Genomic DNA, 24030 nt, shown 5'->3' on the forward strand with positions numbered 1-24030 from the left:
AGGAAATACATATCAATCTAGAATTCTATAAGAAGGGAATATGCTTCAAAACTGGAAATGAAGTAAAGATATTTTCAGACAACAAAAACTGAAAGAATTCATTATAAACAGACATATTCTACAAAATAATATCTCTTACAAATACAAATGGAAAATTTTTATAAATATAAATAGAAGTTTTTCAGGCTGAAGAAAAAAGACTCTGATGAAATCTTGCACTTACATAAGGGAATTTACTATATAAGTGGATAAAAATGTAAGATTTTTTTCCTTTAAAAACGTATTTAAAAGGGCACCTGGGTGGCTCAGTGGGTAAGCCTCTGCCCTCAGCTCAGGTCTTGATCCCAGGGTCCTGGGATGGAGCCCTGCATAGGGCTCTTGGCTCAGCAGGGAGTCTGCTTTCTCCTCTCCCTCTACCTGCCTCTCTGCCTACTTATGATCTTGTCTGTCAAATAAATAAATAAAATATTCAAAAAAATGTATTTAAAAGATAACGGTTGAAAGAAAAAAATAATATATTAGGGGATTTATAACAGAAGTAAAATGTATGATAATAATAGAATGAAGGATTGGTTGTTGTTGTAAAGTTCTATATTATATTTGAAGTGATATTATTTAAGTGCTTACATACATTTTAAACCTATTTTTACTTTATTAAAAGAAATAAAACAAAAGCATATAGCTGAAAACTAAAAGTAGATATAAATCAGAGTACAGCTCAATTAAAACCACAAACAGACCCAACTATATGCTGTTTTAAAAGACCCCACTTTAATCATAAAGACACAGAAAAGTAGGGGTACCTGAGTGGCTCAGTCAGTTAAGAATCTGCCTTCTGCTCAAATCATAATCTCAGGGTTCTGGGATCAAGCCTCACATCAGGTTCTCTGCTCTGTGAGAAGCCTGTTTCTCCCTCTCCCTTTGCCTGCCCCTCCCACTGCTCATACTTGCTCTCTCTCTCTCCCTCTTTCTCTCTCTCTCTCTGTCAAATAAATAAATAAAATTTAAAAAAAAAGATACAGAAAAGTTAAAAGTAAAAATATCTTTTATAGAAAATTATATACTACATGAACACTAATTATAAGAAGGTTAACACAGTTATACTAATATTAGATGAAGTAGACTTTCATTAAGAGTATTACTAAAGATCAAGAAGAATATTTCATAGTGATAAAAGAATCAATTCATCAATTGTTATGACAATCCTAGACATTTATATACCTAACAACAAAACTTCAAAATGCATGAAACATAAAACAACAAAAGTAGAAAGAGAAATAGACCTTATCCACAATTATAGTTGGATATATCAATACTCCTCTCATTAATTTATAGTAGACAGAAAACCAGCTAGTATATAGATTTGAACAATAATCAACCAACATGATCTTATGAACATTTATAGAACATTCCACCAAAAACTACAGAACACATATTCTTTTCAAATTCATATGGAACAGTGATCAAGATAGACCATATTCTGAGCCATAAAACAAGTATCAGTATATAAAAATATTGAATTATATATTCTCTGCCCACTCAAAATTAAATTAGAAGGCAACAACAAAAAGATAGCTAGGGAAAAAAATCCCCAAATATTTGAAAATTCAAGAAAAAACTTCTTAATAATCTATGGATCAAAGAAGAAATCGTGGGGCGCCTGGGTGGCTCAGTGGGTTAAGCCGCTGCCTTCGGCTCAGGTCATGATCTCAGGGTCCTGGGATCGAGTCCCACATCGGGCTCTCTGCTCAGCAGGGAGCCTGCTTCCTCCTCTCTCTCTCTGCCTGCTTCTCTGCCTACTTGTAATCTCTCTCTGTCAAATAAATAAATTAAATCTTAAAAAAAAAAGAAGAAATCGTGACAATATTTTGAAGTAGATGAAAATGAGTACAGAACATATCAAAATTTGTACAATGCACCTAGAGCAGTACTTAATACCTTAACATGTTTATATTAAAGATTTTATTTGTTTATTTGACAGACAGAGATCACAAGTAGGCAGAGAGGCAGGCAGAGAGAGAGGAGGAAGCAGGCTCCCTGCTGAGTAGAGAGCCCGATGCAGGGCTAGATCCCAGTACCCCGCGATCATGACCTGAGCTGAAGGCAGAGGCTTTAATCTCTAATATGTTTATATTAGAAATAAAAAAGGTCTAGAGGCATCTGGGAGGCCCAGTCAGCTAAGTCCGTTAAGTGTCTGAATCTTGATTTCAGCTCAGGTCTTGATCTCAGGGTCATGAGTTCAAGCCCCACATTGGTCTCCATGGCATAGAGCCTACTTAAAAAAAGAAAGAAAGAAAGAAACACCTAAAATCAATTATCCAAGCTTCTCCTTTAAAAAACTAAAAATAAAGATCAAATTAAACCCAAAATAAAAAGAGTAAAAATCAGTAAAAATGGACAACAATAAGAGCATAAATTAAAAAAAAAAAAACCTCTAGGTTTTTAAGAGATTAATAAAATTGATGAACTGTTAGCTAGACTGATCAGCTCGAATGATCAAGAAGAAAAGAAAGAAGACACAAATTGCCAGTATCAGGAGTACAAGAGGGCACATGATTACAGACACTATAGATAATCAAAGGATAAAAGGGAATACCATGAACAACTCTATACCAATACATTTGAGAACTTAAATGAAATGGACAAATTATTTGAAAAACGCAGTTTACCAAAACCAAAAAAGAAGAAATAAAACATCTGAATAACCATATGCTTACTAAAGAGATTGGATTTGTAAATGAACTTCTCCCATAAGGAAAAATCCAGTCGTCAATGGCATCACTGATGAATTCTTTTAAACATCTTAGAGATAATACTAGTACTACATATATTCTTTCATAAAAGAGGCAAAAGAACGTTTCCCAACTTGCTTTATGAGGACAGTGTAACCTTGTTACCAAAACCCGGCAAAGGTACAAGATTATAAGAGAAGAAAACTACAGACCAATATCTGTCATAAAGAGAGACACAAAACATCTCCAACAAAATGGTAGCAAAGAGTTCAGCAATATTTAAAAGGGATAATGAACTATGAGTAAGTAGTGTTTCTCCCAAGAATGGAAAGTTGGTGTTTGAAAATCAACCAGGGATCTTGGGTGGCTCAGTCGGTTAGGCGCCTGCCTTTGGCTCAGGGCATGATCTTGGGGTCCTGGGCCCACACCCGGGAGCAGGGAGCCCACTTCTTCCTCTCCCTCTATCTGCCTCTCCCCCTGCTTGTGCCCTCTCTCTGTCAGGTAAATAAATAAAATATTTTAAAAAATTTTTTTAAATAGGGCACCTGGGTGGCTCAGTGGGTTGAACCTCTGCCTTTGGCTCAGGTTGTGATCTCAGGGTCCTGGGATTGAGACCCATGTCTGGCTCTCTGCTCCGTGGGGAGCCTGCTTCCTCTCTCTCTCTGCCTGCCTCTCTGCCTATTTGTGATCTGTCTGTCAAATAAATGAATTAAAAAACATTTTTTTTTAATAAAAAGAAAAAAGAAAAAAAAGAAAATCAACAGGGGCACCTGGGTGGCACCATTAGTTGAACATCTGACTAGGTTTCAGCTCAGGTCATGGTCATAGGGTCCTGAGACTGAGCCCTTTGTTGGGCTCTATGCTCACCAGGGAGTCTGCTTGAGATTCTTTCTCCCTACCCCTGCTCCCTCTTCCTCCACCCCTCCCCGCAAAATCAACCAATACAATTAGCCATTCCAACAGCATAAAAGAGAAAAACTATATGATCATCTCAGGAAATGAGGAAATGGACAAAAAAGCAAACAAAAACATATGACAAAATTCCACATATATTTGTGGTAGAAACACTCAATGAACTAGGAACAGAGAGGAACCCCACCCCCCATGTAAATGACATTGATGAAAAACCTACAGCTAACTCCATATCTAGTGGTAAAAGATGGACTGCTTTCTACCTTAGAATAGGGACAAGGCAAAAATGTCAGCTCTTACCATTTCTGTCCAGCATTGTATAGGAGGACCTAGCCAGTGACAACACAAATAAAAGGCAGACAGATTGAAAAGTAAGTAAAGCTATATTGTTTAATGCATATATAGTTTCAGTTGAGTTATATAGAAAAGTTCTGGAGATGGATGGTGGTTACATTGCACAACAATGTGAATGTACTTAATGCCACAGAAATGCACACTTAAAAATAAATAAAATGGTAAATTTTATGTTATATGTTATATATGTTTTACCACAATACAAAATTCATAAAAAAATTTTTTAAGTAAAACTGAATTTATTCTCTGATGACACGATTGTGAGTCTACAAAATGCTCCTAGAAGTAATAAGTTCTACATCATACAATTCAAAGTCAATATACAAAAATCAAATGTATTTCTGTATAGCAGCAATAAATAATTAGAAAAAAATGTATCATACCATTTACAATAGCATCAAAAAAGCATTATCTATTTAAAGATAAATTTAGTCCCCAAAATGTACAAGACTTGTGCACTGAGAACTACATAACATTACTGACAAAAATTAAAGAAGATAAATAAATGGAAAGGGAGCACATGAGTTGGAAGACCTGAGTCTTCTTAAGAAATCAATTCTCCCCAGATTGATCTATAGAGTCAATGTGATTCTATAATTTATATGGGACTGCAAAGGACCTGAAATAGTTAAGATAATTTTTATAAACAACAAATTTTGCTACCTGATTTCCAAAACTTACTAAATACTATAATTTATCAAGGCAAGGTAATAGTAGCATAAGGACAGAACATATAATCTGTGGGACAAAGCAGAATCCAGAAATGAATGCATGCACATGTGGCCATTGTTTTTTGACAGAAGTGAAAAGGTATTCAATGGTGGAAGAGAAATTTTTTTGGGAAAATGGTGCTGGAACAACTGGGTTTGATAAGGAAAGAGAGAGAGTGGAAGGAAGAAAGGAAGGAAGGGAGGAAAGGAGTGTGGGAGGGCGGGCAAAAGACTCTCTCCTCTTATCTCATTGGATACACAAAAACTAATGCATCACTGACCTCAAGATAAAGAATAACTACAAAACTTCTAAAAGAAAACTTAAGAGTAAATTTTTGTAAACTTGGGGCAGGTGAAATTTCTGAGACGGGATACCGAAAGCACAAACTATAAAAGATAAAGATATTAAATTAGACTTCATCAAAGTTAAAAATACTTCTATATTTTAAAGACACTATCAAGAAAATGGCAAGCCAATCCACAGAATGGGAGAAAATGGGTCTGATTAATGTACACATCTGACCAAGGACCTATATCCAGAATCTATTTTAGCACTCAATAATAAGGAAACAAACAAATATGGGCAAACGTTTGGACAGAAACCACAAAAGAAGGTATATAAATGGTTAAAAGCCATGAAATGAGGCTCAGCATCATTATGCCCAGGAAATGCAGAGTAAAATCATAATAAGCCTACTCTATAGCCTACCCCTTTGAATGGCTCAAATTATGAAGATGGACTATACAAGGCACTAACAAAATTGTGGCGCGTCTGGGATCATACATTGCTGGTAGGCATGTTTAGTAGCACAAGCAGTCTAGGAAACAATTTGAGAGTTTCTGAAAGTTAGTCATGCACTTATCCTACAACCCAGCCGTCCCATCCCCAGGTATTCCCCCAAGAGAAATGAAAATCTATATCCACACAATGAACTTGCACACACAAGTTTATAACATCTTTGTTCACAGTAGACAAATAGTGTAAACAACCTGTCCATCAACAAATGAATAGATAAATTTGTGTGGTATAGCCACACAAATTGAATATTACTCAATAATAAAAAAGGGGCAAACTACTACTAACCACACACACACACACACATACAATCTCAAGAGCATCATTCTAAAAGAAATCACACTTGAAGGGGTACCTACTTTACAAGTCCATTTTGTAGGAAACTCTGAGAAAAACGAATCTGGCCTACCTCAACAAAACAGATCAGTGGTTGCCTGGGGTTGGGATGGTCAAAGGGTGTACTGGCAGAACAGGCTACAGGATTTTCAGGGCCCAGTGCAAAATGGAAACAGGGAGCCCCTTGTTCAAAAAGTTAAGAATTTTAAGGCAGGGGCGCCTGGGTGGCTCAGTGGGTTAGGCTGCTGCCTTCGGCTCGGGTCATGATCTCAGGGTCCTGGGATCGAGCCCCGCATCGGGCTCCCTGCTCCGCAGGGAGCCTGCTTCCCTCTCTCTCTCTCTTCTGCCTGCCTCTCTGCCTACTTGTGATCTCTGTCTGTCAAATAAATAAATAAAATCTTTAAAAAAAAAAAAGAATTTTAAGGCAGTGGCCCCAGAGCCATCAAGCAAGTGCGGGGCCCCACTGAGCACGAGCCCCCATGTGAGCACACTGCTTGCACATCCATGAAACCAACCCCAGGTACAGAGGGGCTTTCTGTGGTGATGAAAATCTTCTGTATCTTGAATTTGGTGGTGGTTACACATTTGTGCACATTCGTCAAAAGGCATTGAACTGGGGTTAAAATGGCAGGAATTCCCAAGGCCACTGAGGAGAACAAAACTGCAGACTGAACCAGCCAACCATCCCCTGTGATTTTCTGTCTTCATCAAGCTACTAAAAAGAATCCTTTCACATTCAGATTTCAGCCACACCCTCTCTAGAAACTTCCTTGAACTTCTGTACCTTCCCCCGTTGCTTATTCATGGAATCTCTGCTTGTGGGCATTACACAAGGAGCTGGAGATACAAAGATTTTTTTTAAATACAGTTAGAGCTCTCAAAGAATAGTCTAGTACCTGCTGGACAATATAGTGGACTTTAGCTACATGTGGCTATATAACATCAGCAAAAATTAAATAAAATAAAGAATTCATTTCCTTATTCACACTGGTCACACGGCAAATGGCTCATGGCTCATGGCTCATGGCTATTGTACGGGACCACGGAGAACATTTCCATCATGGCAGAAAGTTCTGCTGGGTTGTATTGGGCCTGGCCACAGGTGGGCAGAGATAGACATAAATGAGATAGTTCCACATTTCTCCTCGTTTTGAATACTTGCTGACACCATGGTCTTTTGTATTCTATCACCTACAGATCAGAAGTAGCCCCATAACCAGGTAAGGTGGTCTCAGGAGGTTTGGGGGTCCACCTTGGAAAGTCCTCTTTTTGTGAACGTGAGCTCAGCTTGCGTTTCCAGGTTGAAACCCTTGTAGAAAGCTCTGGCTCAGTATTTCTCTAGTCCATGACAGTTACCCCAGGATTTGTTGCTCCCAGTACCCCATGTGGCAGCATCAATCCTCAACCTGGAGGTTGAGGGGAGGCAAAGCTGGAGGCACAGGCTTGCCCACTGGCTTCAGCTACACTGGGTCTGAGATTTGGATGAGGGACAAGGCACAATTTTCTGCCCCCTCCACCCTCTGATTTGGAATCTCCCCCCTCCTTTCCTGAGGAGAATCACTTGTCTGTTTTGCCCCCCCCCCCATCTGTTGCATGAGCCCCCTTTCAGCATGCCTGTCAAGGCATGGCCAGCCTCAGCTGAAGCCTCTCCAGGGATGAGAGAAACCACCCCCTCCCCTGCCTCTTCCCCCATAGCCCATTCTAGAATTGGGTGGCATTATTTCTTCAATGGAGTCAGACAAAAGGTGACTATGGGGACTCCATCCATTGCTCCCAGTTCTGATTCCTTCTCCTTTTGGACGTTCTTTGCATCAGTGAAGAGGACTCCCAGTCCCCCACCTGGTCTTAGCCTCGCCTCCCTAACAGGCGCTGCCCAATGTGGTGTGGCCAGCTCCTGCATTTTTTGTTAGAGGGAGTGCTTGTAAATGAATGTTCACGGTGGCCCCCACAGAATTCCCGATCAGAGCCTCACTGAAAGTCTTCTATTGTCCATAACATCAACAAAAATCACTAAAAATCCACCTCTGTATCCGTGGCAAAGCCATTATTAAAGACACAAGTCACATAGGGTTCTCTGCATTTCTTTTTTTTTTTTTTTTAAGATTTTATTTATTCATTTGACAGAGAGAAATCACAAGTAGATGGAGAGGCAGGCAGAGAGAGAGAGAGAGGGAAGCAGGCTCCCTGCCGAGCAGAGAGCCCGATGCGGGACTCGATCCCAGGACCCTGAGATCATGACCCGAGCCGAAGGCAGCAGCCTAACCCACTGAGCCACCCAGGTGCCCCTCTCTGCATTTCTTTTTAAATACACTTGTAGAATTGTATTCCCTTCTGTGCCATCTTTTTCTTCCCCTTTTTTAAAATATATATATACCATGATAAGCTTCAGAGTAGTGGCTTCGGGAGCAGGGTAACTTACAGTGAAGAGACATTTACGTGGAGAAGTTTGCATGTATGAGATAGGAAGTTTTTTTTTATTATTATTATTTAAGGTATGTTACAGGCTTACTTTAAATAATGCTCCAGTTTTTTTTAAAATTGCCCTAGAAATGTTTGCTCCTTTATTACTCGGTGGGCGTGTGTCTGTGTATTGGCTCACTTAGCCTAGCCCATCAGCTGCTCTGAGGCTCTGAGCCAGCAGGGCTCCTGACTTTGCCCCTCCTTGGCAACCATCCCTTCTCTTACCTGATACTGCGTCCAACACTTCCAGGTGCCACAGCTGCAGCCTGTCTAGGGAAGCTCCCAGTGCCTCAGGGAGAATGGGCACCGAAGAACCTCCTTCCTCCTTCCTCTGTCCTCCAACCTCCCGACTCCGTTTCCTCCCACCTCAGCCCTCCTCTTCATTGGTCCCCTTCAAGAAACCCTGCAAGAGCTACAGGACAGGGACCTGCCTGATGGGGACCAGAAAAGTGAGTCAACTGACAGCAAAATCACACCCCAGGTTTCTGAAATGTTTTGAAAAGAGGGGGTGTGGCTTTGCAGGTGGGCCTAATTGAATGGGTCCTTTACAAAGCTTGCCATCAAAAATGTTTTCATTATTGGCTCTATTTTAAAGTATCATTTCATCCAGGAGAATGGTTTTCCTAAGGGTTTCTCTTCCTCTTCATTCAGTTCACATCCTAAGTCTAGTGCAACCAACCTGGACATACACTCCCTGCACTCCCTCCCCAGGCATAGCCCAGCTTCTTCCTCCCCAGGTGTACCCCAGTCTCCTCCTGCCCAGCATACCCTTCCCCCACCAGGCTTACCGAAGTTCCCCCCTTCCCAGGCATACCCCAGCTCCTCCCCTGCCCAGGCATACCCTTTAGTTCCCCCCCTCCCCAGACGTACCCCGGTTCCCTCCACCCTAGTTGTATCCATAAAAAGAGCTGGAGCTTTCCTTTGGAGCCTCTCAGGCTCTCTCACTTACAACCATGCAGCCCAGGCAGAGACACCCCCCGGGGCAGCCTTCCGAACAGAACGTTCGTTCTCAGTTGTCCCTGGAGGTGGGCAGGACCCATCTATAAACCCTGGTGACCCAGTGGGTTCCAGAATCCAAAATTTTTTGGATTTTAGATCATCTAAATTTAGGTAATCTAGTGCACATTATCCACATTGTGTAAAACCCAGTGGAATCTGGAGGTAATACTCAAGAGTCAATTACCTCAATATTTCTCCATCAAAAATTTCCACTCCATGGGATAAAGATGACAAAGAGCTTCAGGTCAACTCAAGCCAGGTTGTGCTGCCACGTGAGTTTTTTTAAAAAACGTAAAGCTTCCAGGGCTGACTGGTTGGATCAATTGGTAGAACATGCAACTATCAATCTCAGGGTTTTAAGTTCAAGCCCCACACTTGGTGTAGAGATTACTTAAAAAATAAGATCATAAAAAAAATTAGAAAAAAATAATTAGAATTATCAGAGCTCTTTTACTTTTTGGAATTGCAGGTAAGGGATGACAGATCTGCCTGGCCTCTCTTTTCTCTTCTTTTTTGCTTGAGATATATTCCAAGCTAATCTGCCACAAAGAGATTCCAACTGTGTTTGTGGGCAAAGTTTGAAAGGCAGTTAATAAATAGCGATGAAATCCTTCTGCTTGGGTCAAATTTAAATAGAACAAAAAATCTGTTTCACCTGGGCAAAACCCTTTCACAATGACTCAGCATCTGCCCATCTGTCATCATGTGGGTTCCCTAATTTGTCTTCAGAGGACCAAACCATCTGCCACCTTGCAGCCTGGCTTCCTTGCACCTGCACACATCCAGATGGCCACCTTTTCTTCAAAAGCAATCGATCTCCTCCTTAAATTCCACTGCCATCCAGAGTCCTTGTGTGTCAATCACGGAGTGAAGGGGTAGCTTTCTCCTTGAAAGAAAGATGATAGGGACTAATACTGAGGGCTGCTCAGAGACTCCTCTTAAATATAATCACTGTGCAGGGGTGCCTGGGTGGTGCAGTGGGTTAAGCCTCTGCCTTTGGCCCGGGTCGCGATCTCAAGGTTCTGGGATCAAGCCCTGCATTGGGCTCTCTGCTCAGCAGGGAGACTGCTTCCTCTCTCTCTGCCTGCCTCTCTGCCTACTTGTGATCTCTCTCTCTCTGTGTCAAATAAATAAATAAAATTTTAAAAATAGATAATCAGTGTGCAGTCATAGGAAATGTCTTGGTGAATTGCAGAGAAAGTTCCTAGAGGACTTCCCTCAAGATATATCCCATAGTGGGGCGCCTGGGTGGCTCGGTGGGTTGGGCCGCTGCCTTCGGCTCGGGTCGTGATCTCAGGTCCTGGGATCGAGTCCCATGTCAGGCTCTCTGCTCGGCGGGGAGCCTGCTTCCTCCTCTCTCTCTGCCTGCCTCTCTGCCTACTTGTGATCTCTGTCTGTCAAATAAAAAAAAAAAAAAGAAAAAAGATATATCCCATAGTGCCTTCAAGCTGACCACAACGCAGCTTTTCCTCTGCCCCGCACCCACTTTTCACCCAGCCTTCCCTCACTAAATCCACACAAGTCCCACACCCCTCCCTCCAGCCTCCCTTAGCAGGTAGGGACATTGTTTTAAAGAGAGCTGGACATAAGTGCTCAGATTTCTGCAGCTTATCTTCCAGAAGTTGACCACCTGGACAGTTCTGCACCCCCAATCATCCTAACGGCGCCAACACCCATCTTTTGATGGTATCTTCCAGTGGCCTGGGGTCTCTTCCCTCTCTCCTGGTCTGCTGGCTCTAATTCCTGCTCCCACTGAATACCACCTCTCTTCTCTCTTGCCTCTGAGTGTGGCCAGTGGCACTTTAACTCAGATATGTACGCAGCCCCCTTTCTTTGATCATCTCCAAATACCTGTCATGCCTGGTGTTTTGCTGTTGGCAAAACACCTTATACTGAAGAGTCAGAGATGCGTGGGGTCTACACTGCAGGCGCAACCATCAGACAGCTTAAAAGACACTATCTGCCCTCTTTTGAAGAGGCTTTGACCTCTTGGGCCCAGCTTCCTGCCTCTCCACACACCCTCCCTCCATGCTCCATCTCAAAACCCTGCTCATTTGAATCTACAGAGTAATTTCATTCCCTTGGGTGCAGTGAAGCTGAAATCGATCTGGCCTAACCCAGCCGAGGCCAAACCCTGTGAGCCTACCGGTGGGCTCCCCTTGGTTAGGCCCCTACACGTTCTATCTGTGGACAGACGTGGCATCTGATTCTGCAGGGTCTGAGCCTACTTGTGGTCCCATATCTGTCTGTGTCCCATGAGGATTTCCAGCTGTAATCATAGCTAGCAAAAGCTAAGTGCTCACTCTGGTCCAGGCAGTGTTTCACATTCCTTACGTGTAATTGTGACAATCTGACAACATTACCCTTTTATCATCATCCTTGTTTTCAGATAAGAGACCCAATGGAAAAGTTAAATGACAGTATCATGTGCTCAAATATCTAGGTGTCTCTGGGTTTGAGGTCACTCTATGCATCTGTGTATGTGTGTTACATAATTATGCTGTGTGTGTGTGTGTGTGTGTGTGTGTGTGTTACATAATTATGCTGTGTGTGTGTGTGTGTGTGTGTGTAGCCCAAGAAACCCGGTTGGTCCCTCCTTCCCTGGTCCTGAGAAGGGTTCATGCCTGGTCTGATAGGCCTTGGTGTGTAGCCCAAGAATGGTGCTGGGAAAAGGGAAACCTGTGCATGTGTGGGACATGATTTAGCCCAGGCAGCTGACCTGCTGTTTCAGCAGGACCAGTGTTACGTGCCCCCTGTGAGCTCTCTCATGGGAACAAGGGGAGAGGGCCTACAAGTGGTGAGGGGTCTGGGTACTTCTCTCTCTGCCCTGATACTGCCAGGCTCAGTTTCAGGCAAATCATGGGAGACAGGGTCCAGCTGCCATGCAGAAAAACAAAAGGCAGGACGTCCTAGCAGTGACAGCTTGGCTCACAAAGGACTAGTAAGAATATTGATGGCAGAGGAGGCTTCTCCTTATTCAGAATACAAGTGAAAAGCCACCTGTCTAAGAAGGTTTAAACTCTTCCTACCCCGGCCAGATACTGAAGGGCAACTTGGACTGTGCTGAACATCGTACAACTACCATAGTAATCCTCATACAACAGGATAAAGGTAGCTTGTTACAATTGTCTCCTAGTTACAGGTGAGCACATGAGGCTCAGAGAGGCTAAGTGATTTGTCCAAGGCCACACAGCTAGTGGCAGATCCAGAATGTACATCCAAGTCTTTCTGTCCCCAAAGCCTGACTCCTTCCACTATATCAAGGTCTCTGTGAACTTCTTCATTCTTCATTGGGATTTTCCCATTCCTAGCACAAGGTGCCATGTCACAATGAACAGGCTGCTATGTTACTGTGATCCCAGGGTTTTCTGGCTTGGAAGGGGGCAGTCAGCAGCCTCCCTCTGGGCCTGGACTATCCATTTAAAAGAGTAAAAGATTCCCCAGCAGCCACTACTACTGTTCATCCTACTGTTAAAAATAGAAGGGGGAACCGAAAGCACCTGCTCCATGGTGCTTTCGAAAGCACAGTCCCCCATGGTGGCTCTGGGTGGGATGATCCCTAGAAACCAGCCTCCTAGAGTAGGGTACATGGTCCTTATATGGTGTGACTGATGGTGGGGCATCAGACACTCCATGAGCAGACTCTCACAGGTCCCCTGCAAGGCCCATGGGGACCAGTCCTCCACCCATCTCTGCCTAAGGAGGGCCCCAGATCCTTAACACAGCCTCCCATGTTTTTGCTGAGCTGAATCCTGGCTCAGCCCTTCAATCCCTTCCATGTCCCACTCCGGCCACACTTAATACCCTGTTCCTCAAAGTCATTGAGCTCTCCACTTCCTCCATTCCGTCTGCTTCGATGCTCTTCCCTGGTGAACTTCCCATCCTCCCGGTCTCATCCTAACTGCAGTGTCTCAAGGAAGGCCTCCCTGGCCCTCCAGGTCCAGCCAAGACCCCTGTGAGGTGCATTCAGATTCCCTGGACTAGGCTCAAATTGCAGGGAGTCATTTGTGATCGTTTGGTGTCCTTCTGCTACCCGAGACCACATCATGTATGACAGCACAGACCATCTGTGTCTCATTCACCGCTGTGTCCCCAGTCCCCACTACTTGGCACATAGTAGTTGTCTAGTAAATATTTGCGAGATGAATATAGACATTCTGGGAGGAAGGCAGGAGGGGAAGAGGGAAGGAAGGGAGGGAGGAGAAAAGGATGGACAGGAAGAAGGATGGCCAGGAGGGACGGAGGGACGGAGGGGCGGAGGGAGGAGCAAGGAAGGGGGCCCAGAAAGGGAAGGAGGGAAAAAGAGAAGGGCTGTCAGCCTCTGAAACCCCATGGTTTCCACCCTTCGGAGCTCTGAGACACACTAACTCATTTTGCCACAGAAACGTCAATTGCAAAGCTATCATTCCTTTGAGGTCGCTCGGGGGAGAAAACCTATCAGAACTAGGCAGTAAAAGGAAGCCGCCCCCGGGAATGCAGAGACCTCTATTCTGCGGCTCCCTGATTCACCTTCCAGACACGTCTGTGACGTTGTCTTTCCTCAAGGTGCTCATCACTCACAGGCGTGACTACCCGGGACTCTGCCGTGCTGAGATGACTCAGTCTACACCCCAGCCAGACTTCCCGCCGTCTCCTGCGGGCCGTGCCAGATGGGCTCCCAGGCCCCCCGACATTGCACATGCTCAGGCTGAGGTCACGGTCCCTCCCTGACTGACCTTCACCACCACTGTCTCAGTCTCAGGGAGCTTGGTGCGCTGTCCTTACTTCACCGAGGCTGGTTCCTTTGTCACCTCTTTCTGGAAGGAGAAAACCATAGATTCAAGGGGAACCAGAAGGAGAAGGAAGGGAACCAAAGATGAATTCTAACTGTTCCGACAGTCCTGCCCCTCTTCCAGTTCTGGAAGCCAGGAGATGTCCTTGCCAGTGACCCTGACAGGGGGCCCCACGGGGAGAGGCAGACCCGCCCCTCCATAGTAGTGTCTGAGCTTCATAGTGAGTCTCACTTACCCCCAGGGAGTTCTGGAAAAACTGGGAGAGGGTGTGAGAAAGGCCAGGATGAGGCACCCTGTGTGAGACAGCAGGCAACGGAACGCCCGCTTGCTCACGGCCGCGGCCGGACTGGCAGTGGCTCTACACCCAGACGTGTCTGCCCACTTAACCACCAGCCCACAGAGAAGTCAGCTAGAGCCTCTCGATGGGGGCAGGATGCGACCACAGGCCGTAGGTCAGAGAGGGTGCTCAGTCCCTCACAGCCGTGGAATGGGGCTCACAGCCAGGCCTCTCTGATGTGACAGACCTCTAGAAGACCACAGCTGGCTCTTCCCAGAAAGCTGCCTGAGGGAACCCAGCAGTGAAGGGCCCCATGTCCCAGCCAGGGCAGGTGGCCCAGGCCAGAAGTGATGCAGCGCCGCTCACCTGCCCCCCCCACCTGCCCCCCCACAGGCCTTCCCAGATTGCTCCTAGAGGCGTCAGCAGCTGGCAAGCTTACTCTGCTTACCATTGCTCCCAGAGCATCTCATGGGACTGCTGTATGTGGATAACATTTGGGGGAAATGCTGATCTGTGCCAGCCCCCTCCATTTACAAATGCAGAAACTGAGGTCTGGGTCATAGTAGTGGGAAAAGGCTGAGCTGGACCTGACAATAGAGCTTCTGGCTGCAAGATCTCCCTGAGAACTCCCTGTCTCCCAACTCTATGTGACCTCCAGGACCAGCTCCCAGTCTCGCTCAGAGATGGATCCGAGGTGCCCACCCCAAAGAGGGGGCTTGAGATCCGAGTTCTAGAAGGAAAAAAAAAAGGAAACTTTGCCACAGAAGAGAGGCTGGTTTAGACTCTCCTCCTCCAGAAAAGGTAAGCTGTCTGTTCCTCTGAAACCCAAAGCAGAACTCATCAAAGACATTCCCAACCTTGAACTCTAAACAGAAAAGCAACTCACACCTGGAACTATTCATAATTAAGTGACTGAGTACAATGAAACAGAGTACATATTTACAAATGGAAAAAAAAAACATTATTTTCTCTCCTTGTAATTTTTTAAAATATTTTATTTATTTATTTGATAGAGAGAGAGCACAAGCATGGGGAGCGGCAGAGAGGGAGAGGGAGAAACAGCCTCCCAGAAGAGCAGGGACCCTGCTGCAGGGCTCGATCCCAGGACCCTGGGATCATAACCTGAGTTGAAGGCAGACACTCAACCAACTGAGCCACCCAAGTGTCCCTCATTGTTATTTATTTTCTCATTGTTATTTTTTAATAAAATATTCTTTTCCTTGTCTTTGCTCTATGTTTTGGAACTGCTTTTTATACTCGTTGGTGGATAAGAGAAATTAAATTTGTTAAGTTTCATTATTCAAATAAATTTGGGAAAGAGACTTGATCCTTGATAATCAGTGTGATACTTTCAGAAAATCTTTTCTATTCTAAATAGAAAACTCTGTCCAGGAGGAGCTCCCCACCCAGCAAAGCCAAGGCTCCAGCAAGGAAGCAAGTGCCCCGACGCCCAGGGGAGCGCCTCATGGCTGTATCGCTTGCATCTCTTTCCTTGCCTTCTCTCTGCCAGACTTATTACTGCTCTCAATCCCCTACTACTGTTAAGTGACACAGGGTCTGCAAGAGGCAAGATATGAAAACGACACCGGATGGCTGGGCAGACGGCTGAAGGACAAGGCAAGAAACCCCCAAAGAGGGCTTATGGGCAACCTGAGAAGAACAGGGAGCATGGAATTGCCTGAGAAGGTGGAAGTGAGAAATGTAGACAAGAAGAGAAGGCAATCAGCATTTGATGAGCAACATCTAAGTCCCAGGCAGTTTTTTGGTGATGTGTAATTTAACAAATGCTTTCCTTCAGTCAGTCTCTCCCCAACCCTTACCTTTTATTGCCCTATCCATTCTGAATATTAGTTTGTATATGTACCTACTGATTTACGTATTAACTGTCTCCCCCAGTAGAACATAAGTCCCATGACGACAGAATCTGGATTTCTTATTTATTCATTGCTTGTTTTCCTAGCATCTAGAACAGAGCTTGGCATATAGTAATTCATAACTTAATAAGTGCTTGTTCAATGAATCAATAAGTAGAATTATCAGGGTAACAACTATTTCTGATGGGGATTACTACCCCCATGTTTATGGCTCAGCATGCTGAGGTCATGGAAGCTAACAGCTTTGCCCAAGGTCAGACATCCACGGGTGCTATGAGTGCCCCAGACAGGGCCCCATGCTAGCAGCCTGGCCAGCCCAGATGGGGCTGGGAGAAGTTCTGCAGTGTTGGGCAAGCACACGCTGCTGGAATGTAAAGATCTGGGGGAGGCCCGAAGCCCTGAGCCTCAACCTTCTTGTCTGTAAAATGAAGATTCCAATGGACCCCTGGGTGGCTCAGTTGGTTAAGCATCCAACTCTTGGTTTCAGCTCAGGTCATGATCTCAGGGTCATGAGATCGAGCCCCGAGTCAGGCTCTGTGCTCAGCAAGGAGTCTGTCTGAGATCCTCTCTCTCTCTCTCTCTCTCTCCCTCTGCCCCTTCCCCTACTCACGCTCTAAATAAATAAATAATTTTTTTTTTTTTAAAAAAGGAAGTTTTCAAGTAGATGATGACTCAAATCTCTTCTACTTACGTACTAAAACAGTGTCTCCTTCACAACAGTTGGACCTTACCCAGAGGATATGGGCACCAAATTCTATCTTCCCCGATTGCCCACATGTAGTGGCAGGGGTATTCTGGTCCAAGGTCCAGCTCATCAGGACCTTTGTCACGTGGGGCATTGTGGGCTAAATAAGGGGTTGAGATTCATAATAGTTAAGCGATGGAAACAACCTAAGTAACACCTAACTGATGAGTAGATAAAGAAACTGCGACATATATATACAATGGAATATTACTTGGCCTTAAAAGGAAAAAAAAGGAAGGAAATCCTGCCATTTGGGACAACATGTATGGATGTGATGGTTATTTTGTGTCCACATGACTGGGTTAAGGGATGCCAAGATGGCTGGTAAAATATTATTTCTGGATGTGCCCGAGAGAGTCCTTCCGGAAGAGATTAGCGTTTGCTTCAGTAGGCTGAAGTAGATGATGACTCAAATCTCTTCTACTTACGTACTAAAACAGTGTCTCCTGTTTTAGGCTGGGTAAAGAGATCAGCCCTCACCCATGCAGGCAGGCATCATTCAATCCATCGAGCACCCAGTTGGAACAAAAAAGGTGAAAGAAGGGCCAATATGCTCTCTTCTCGAGCTGCGACATCCCCCTTCTCCTGCCCTCAGACATGGGAGCTCCTGGTTCTCCAAACTTACACCAGTGTTCCCCTGGTTCCCAGCCCTTTGGACTTGAACCGAATTATGCCACCAGCTTTCCCAGTTTCTGCCTTGCAGATGGCAGACTCTGGGACTTCTCAGCCTCCCTAACAATATGAGTCAGTTCCTATAATAAATGTCCTCTTATCTCTCATATATATATATATATATATATATATATATATATATATATATGATCTGGGGGAGGCCCGAAGCCCTGAGCCTCAACCTTCTTGTCTGTAAAATGAAGATTCCAATGGACCCCTGGGTGTATATATATACACACACACACATATATATATATATATATAATGTTAGGAGATATATATATAGATATATATATGGATATAGTGGGGAGATATGTATATATATCATGTTGGTTCTGCTTCTCTGAAGAACCTTGACTAATACAATGAATTTAGAGGTTATTATAACTGAGATAAGCCAAACACAGGCGGACAAATCCTGCATGATCTCACTTCTATGTAGAATCTAAAATAGTTAAACTCATGGAAGCAGAAAATAAAATGGTGGTTGCCAGGGACTGGGGGGTGGGCCAGAGGAAATGGAGAGGAGATGGTCAAAGGGTACAAAGGGTCAGGTGTGCAAGATAAGTAAGTTTTGGAGATGTACTGTACAGCAAAGTACCTATAGCTAACGATATTGTATTGCTTAAAATTTTTAAGAAACAGATATTATTACATTAAGTGTTCTGACCACATGCATAACAACAACAGTAGTAGTAATAATAAAGGGGCAAGAGGGAACTTTAGAAGGTGATGGACACGTCTATGGTCTTGGTGGTGATGGTTTCACAGGTGTAAACTTACCCCCAGACTCACTGAGTTGTATATGTTAAATATGTCTAGTTTATATGTCAGTTACACCTCACTGAAGAGTTTCAAGGAAAACCCGGGACTGAGGGCTGGGGCCACACTGGGGGCAAGGGTGAGCGCGGAGGCAAGAGCACCTAGGGGGTATCGTGTGTGTGTGTGTGTGTGTGTGTGTGCGTGTGTCTAAGTATATCTTAGACTGGGTTGTGATATAAAATGCCTTTTTTTTTTTTTTAAGATTTTATTTATTTATTTGACAGAGAGAGAGATCACAAGTAGGCAGAGCAGCAGGTGGTGGGGTAGGGGGAAAGCAGGCTCCCTGCTGAGCAGAGAGCCTATTGCGGGGCTTGATCCCAGGACCCTGAGATCATGGCCTGAGCTGAAGGCAGAGGCTTAATCCACTCAGCCACACACGCACCCCTAAAATGCCTTTTTTCATTATAGATTGAGGTCAACGAGTTTGAAGAAACCAAACCGCTGGTCTAGAGATCTTTTCTTTGTTCATTATCTTTGCTTTTCAGCAATGTGGGAAAGTCCCAGCTGAACGTAAGCACATTTTCTTCTATTAGTCAAGTGAGCGCACACCGAGCAGCTGTTACTGTTGGAGACTCAGAAGAAGGGGTGCCTGCCCCAAGGAGGTCATGCTGGGCCAAGCACCAACATAGAAGGTAATGTGATAAGAGGGCTGCCACACTGGGGGGCAAGAGTGGGGCTAGATGAGAAGCTGGCTATTTTAAGGTGGTCGCTCTGACACCAAATTCTTGACACTTTATAAAATCATCAATTGGCAAAACAGAATCTTATCACGCCTACTCCATTCCCCATCCTCACCCCAGCCAAGGAGGCTCAGAAATAGGATAGGAATGTCTGGGGACTTGGCCATTTTTTTTTTTTAAGCCTAAAGTTTAATGGCTGGGTTTTAGACTGAGTCAAAATGTCCCTTCATCAAGACAACTGTGTGCAACAGCTGCTGTTGTTGCAGTCAAGATGCTGCAGGAAAATTCCACGGACCTTCCCTGTGGGCCCTCCTCACAAAAACTCTCATTTCTCCTCTCTGCCAATTTGAGGTCAGTATGCCTTAAAAAAGGGTGGCATTTGTGTCAGCCAGTCCTGGCCTCCCAGGCAAGAGCTAAAGTAAACAGGAGTCCTGGGGAAGACCATTTCTTCACGAGGGCCCATGGTGGATTTTTCCAGGGGAATGAAAGGTTGCCTTTGTACAGAGGAGAGGGGAAACAGAATCTGCCCGTTTCACGGCTGCCCGTTCTCCATGACCTCATCCGTGTTGACTTTCTCGCCATTTCATCTCTCTTGGAGCCGCAGAGGAGGCAGGGAAGAGCCTAGCGAACAGTGCCGCCTTCACTGTAGAGAGCGGTCGAGGAGGCAGACAAGGCACTGACCACTGCCCCTCACGCCAGGTGACACGGGCCAAAGGAAGGAGGGGGCAGCCACGAGTCCCTGAAACAAAACCGCCTTGCCTTGGACAAGGTGGGTACAGTTTCCAAATGCCTACCAGCCAGACACTGATTTGGGGGCTTGCATTACTTTTCTCAGGAGGAAGCAATGGGGAAATGACACCTGTCCTGTAATTTAGGCACTTCCTGGAAAACCATAATGACCATCACATTATAATTACCAGCCACCGCTCTCTTCCATTTGAAAACCTTGCTTCCGTGAGTTCTATTCTTAAATACGTTCCCTGCCCTGAGAAACAAGACAAAGCATTTGAAATGGCTTCTTGGATGAGGATTTTTCTCCTCCTAGGACCTTTATATATTCCATACTACCCCTTGAACATCTATTTTGATTTCCATGTACATGAAATTATTTTTCTAAGTAACTGAAAGGAAAAGAGCAAGGGGTTATTTTCTACGACCAGCAAAGAATAGAACTGAACGTCATCTCCTGATTTTGTTTTTTCTGCAAGGCGTCTAGAGAGAATCCTGCTTCTTCGGGTAAAGCCAGCCCAGTATGACAGTAAAGACACACTACCGCCCGGCAGTATGACCTTGCACGAGGCACCCATTTTTCCAGGGGCTGGCTTTCCAATGGGAGAAACAAGGTTTAGATGAAATCCGCATTTCTCAAGGGCTGGAGTTCCATCGCCAGGGATTTTAGGTGACACAAGAGCAGAGCATCAAAGGAGATGAAAGCAGGCACTTCCTGAGAAGTGCTTTCCTTTACAGTGACCTTTTGGTTCATTAATCCTGTGGAAGAGAAGGTCTCCATTTGGTGCCAGGGGGTGTTTAATGCTTCTCTAATGACTTTGATCTTCCTTTACCACAGAGTGAGCGAGCAGGTCTCAGGTCCAAGCCCTCTGCTGGCGATAGAAGCTGGAATTTAAGAACTTAATTTTGATTTTATTATTCTTTTTTTTTTTGCTATCTTCTACTTATTTTAACTATATCTATTTTTTTATTTATGGTGAATATAGCTTCCTTTTAGTTTTTATTTTCTTGTGGAAAAAGGGCTTCCCGTTTTAACATGGGTGGGGGAAGTAGGGCTTGAGGTAGGGAGGTGCTTTGAGTAAACCTGTCAGCATTAACCTCTCCAAATATTAGAAAAGACCAAGGAAAAATATTCAAAGAGGTTTGTTTTTTTTTTTTTTAAGATTTTCTTTACTTTAGAGAGAGAGAGAGACAAGAGAGCATGAGTGTGGGGAAAGGTAGAGGGAGAGAATCTCAAGCAGACTCCTCAGTGAGCACGGAGCCCACGCAGGGCTCAATCCCATGACCCATGAGATCAGAACCTGAGCTGAAACCAAGAGTCAGACACTCAACTGATTAAGCCACACAGGCACTCCAGAAAGAGTTTTTATATACCCCTTGTGTCCCTACACACACACAGCCTCCCCCATTATCAACATCCGGCATGAGGGCGCCATGTTTGCTACCAGAGATGTGTGTAAATTGACACATCATTGTCACCCAAGATCCATAGTTCACAATGGGGTTCAGTCGTGGTGCTGTACATTCTGTGGGTTTGGACAAACACGTAATAACATGTATCCACCATTACAGGATCATACAGCGTAGTTCCACTGCCCTGAAAATACTCTGTGCTCCACCTATTCACCCCTCCCTCCCAATTCCCAACCCTTAGAATCTACTGATCTTTTACTATTTCCATAGTTTTCCTTTTCCAGAATGTCATATAGTTGGAATCATACAGTATGTAGCCTTTTCCCATTGACTTCTTTCACTTAATAATATACTTTAAGGTTCCTCCATATCTTCTCATGGCTTGATGATTCCTTTTAGCACGGATTAGTATTTATTGTCTTCATGTACTTCAGTTTATTTTATCCATTCACCTACTAAGGGACATTGTGGGTGCTTCTAAGTTTTGGTAATTACAAATAAAACTACTACAAATATTCACATTCAGCTTTTATGTAGACACAAATTTTCAGCTTGTTTGGATAAATACTGAGGAGTTCAATTAAAATCATATGGTAAGAGTGTGTTTAGTTTGTAAGAAACTGCCAAACCGTCTTCTAAAATGTACACCTTGTATGCCCTATACGTATGGCATTTAGCGGTATTGATTTAAGGTTACAAAAAAAAAAAAAATTGAGGAAGTAGGTGCATTTGCAAATATAGAGTCCTAGAATAATGAGAAAATTATTTTCTTCTCTCCTTTGTCTTTTCTTATTTTTGCTGGTTTCCATTTTTCCCTTTGTTAATTTGGAAATTCTATCTACTTTTCCATTCCATTCTTTCCTGGGTGATTTGCGTTTGGGGAACATCCTCTCTAGAATATTTTCAGCAGGTGGGGTTAACCTTAAATATATTTCTTTGTCCTCACCAGGTGAATCACTTCAACAGGAACAGTCCTATGGAGTCTATTTCATCAGCTTGTAGCTTCTAGTACTAGATGGGAAGTGTAATGCCAACCCTGTTCGTTTTTCTTTTCAGATAAGTTGAGGTAATTGTCTGAACCTTATAACATTTTCCTCTTTTATCCTTATGGTTCAGAAAGAGGCAGGTACTTTCTTGTCTGTTCAGCCTGAAATTCAGAAAATCCTTTCAGTCTTGCAGATTCAAATCTTCCTTCTGCTCAGGGCAATCTTTTTCTATGACATTATTTCTTTCATCTATTCCTTTTTCTCCTTCTGGAAGTCCTGTTATTCATATGTTAGGTCATCAGATCTGCCCTCCTAGACCAATTTTTCCCAATTTCCATCTCTATAATTGTGCTCTGTACTTGAAGCTACTTGCTGACCTTGATTTTCCAGGCTGCTTTTCTGAATCTCAGTGGTGATCATTTTCTCCTTCAACTCATCAATTGAACTATTTCGTTGGGAAATCACATTTTTAGCTCCACAGACTCTTTTTACTGTATTTAAATATCTGTAGGGCTTTTTTTTTTTTTTTTTTTTTTTTTTAATTCGTGTTACCATCTGTCTCTCTCAGCAGTTCTAGCTCATTGGATGTACACTCTGTTTGTCCTTCATCTCTCTGCCAGCTCACTGAGGCTCAGGTCCAAGTGCTGGAGCAACCTAAGGGATGGGCATTCTGCCGGTGGAAAAAGGAGGAAAGGACACTATTCTCAATGAGGCAGCTTAGATGTGGACATGCTACCCATCTCCTGCAGAAGCATCTAGAAAATCCTTCCCTGAACTGCATTCCAAGGAGTCTCCAACCTCAGGAACAAGGGAACTTAACCCCTACTGGTTTAATAACTTCTTAGTTGCTGAGACAAGGCACAGGGGACCAGGTGTCTCTATCTGGCCCAGTGTGAACCTTTCTAAGGGGCCACGGATCAGGGGCCAAGTTCCTCAGGCTCCATTTCTTCTTGAACTGTGTTTCATGTACGAACTGATGGAGTTGAACAACTATCACTCATTCTTTCCATTGGTCCCTACAACTGTTTATTAAAGGGAAAGGGAGAGAGAGAAAAAGAGAGAGAAATTAACTATGAAGTGGATGAAAAGGAGACCACAGTCATGTCACCACGTCCTCAGAATCACCTCCAAAATATCCCTTAAAAATAAAAAGTTTTAACAGATTTATTTTAGAGGTGGGGGTTGGGGAGATGGGGACGGGGGAGAGGGAGACGGAGAGAGAGAATCCTCCAGCAGACTCCTTGCTGAGCACAGAGGCCTACACTGCTCTATGTCAAGATTCTGAAATCATGACCTGAGCTGGAACCAAGAGTCTGCAGCCCAACCCGACTGCACTACCCAGGTGCCCCTCCCTTAAAAATAAATTTAAGGTAAAAAAACAAGAGGATTTACAAAAACATATTAAGTAAATATAGGTGGTACATGATATGCCACAAAGTCACAAAGGTGGTGAGCCTGAGAAACATCGCACCAGAAAAATGTTGAATTTCCCTTCCAACTCTGGTGTGTTATTACTCTGTATAGCAGAATTATCAAGTGCTCTGCCAACAGCATTATGTACCCCTTTAAAGGAAAAAGGGGTATTTCACAATCAAGATTGACTAGTAAAATGACTTCTGCGTGGTCAGGTGGGCCATATCTACAAATACACACCACACACACACACACACACATACACATACATATTTTTATAAGTACAACATTAATGCATGATACATATGTATCATACATATAACATACATAGATCTCAGAATGAAGATT

The sequence above is a fragment of the Mustela putorius genome, unplaced genomic scaffold, assembly GCF_011764305.1.
Source record: "Mustela putorius furo isolate JIRA1106 unplaced genomic scaffold, ASM1176430v1.1 tig00003834_pilon_pilon_pilon, whole genome shotgun sequence".
NCBI lineage: Eukaryota > Metazoa > Chordata > Mammalia > Carnivora > Mustelidae > Mustela > Mustela putorius.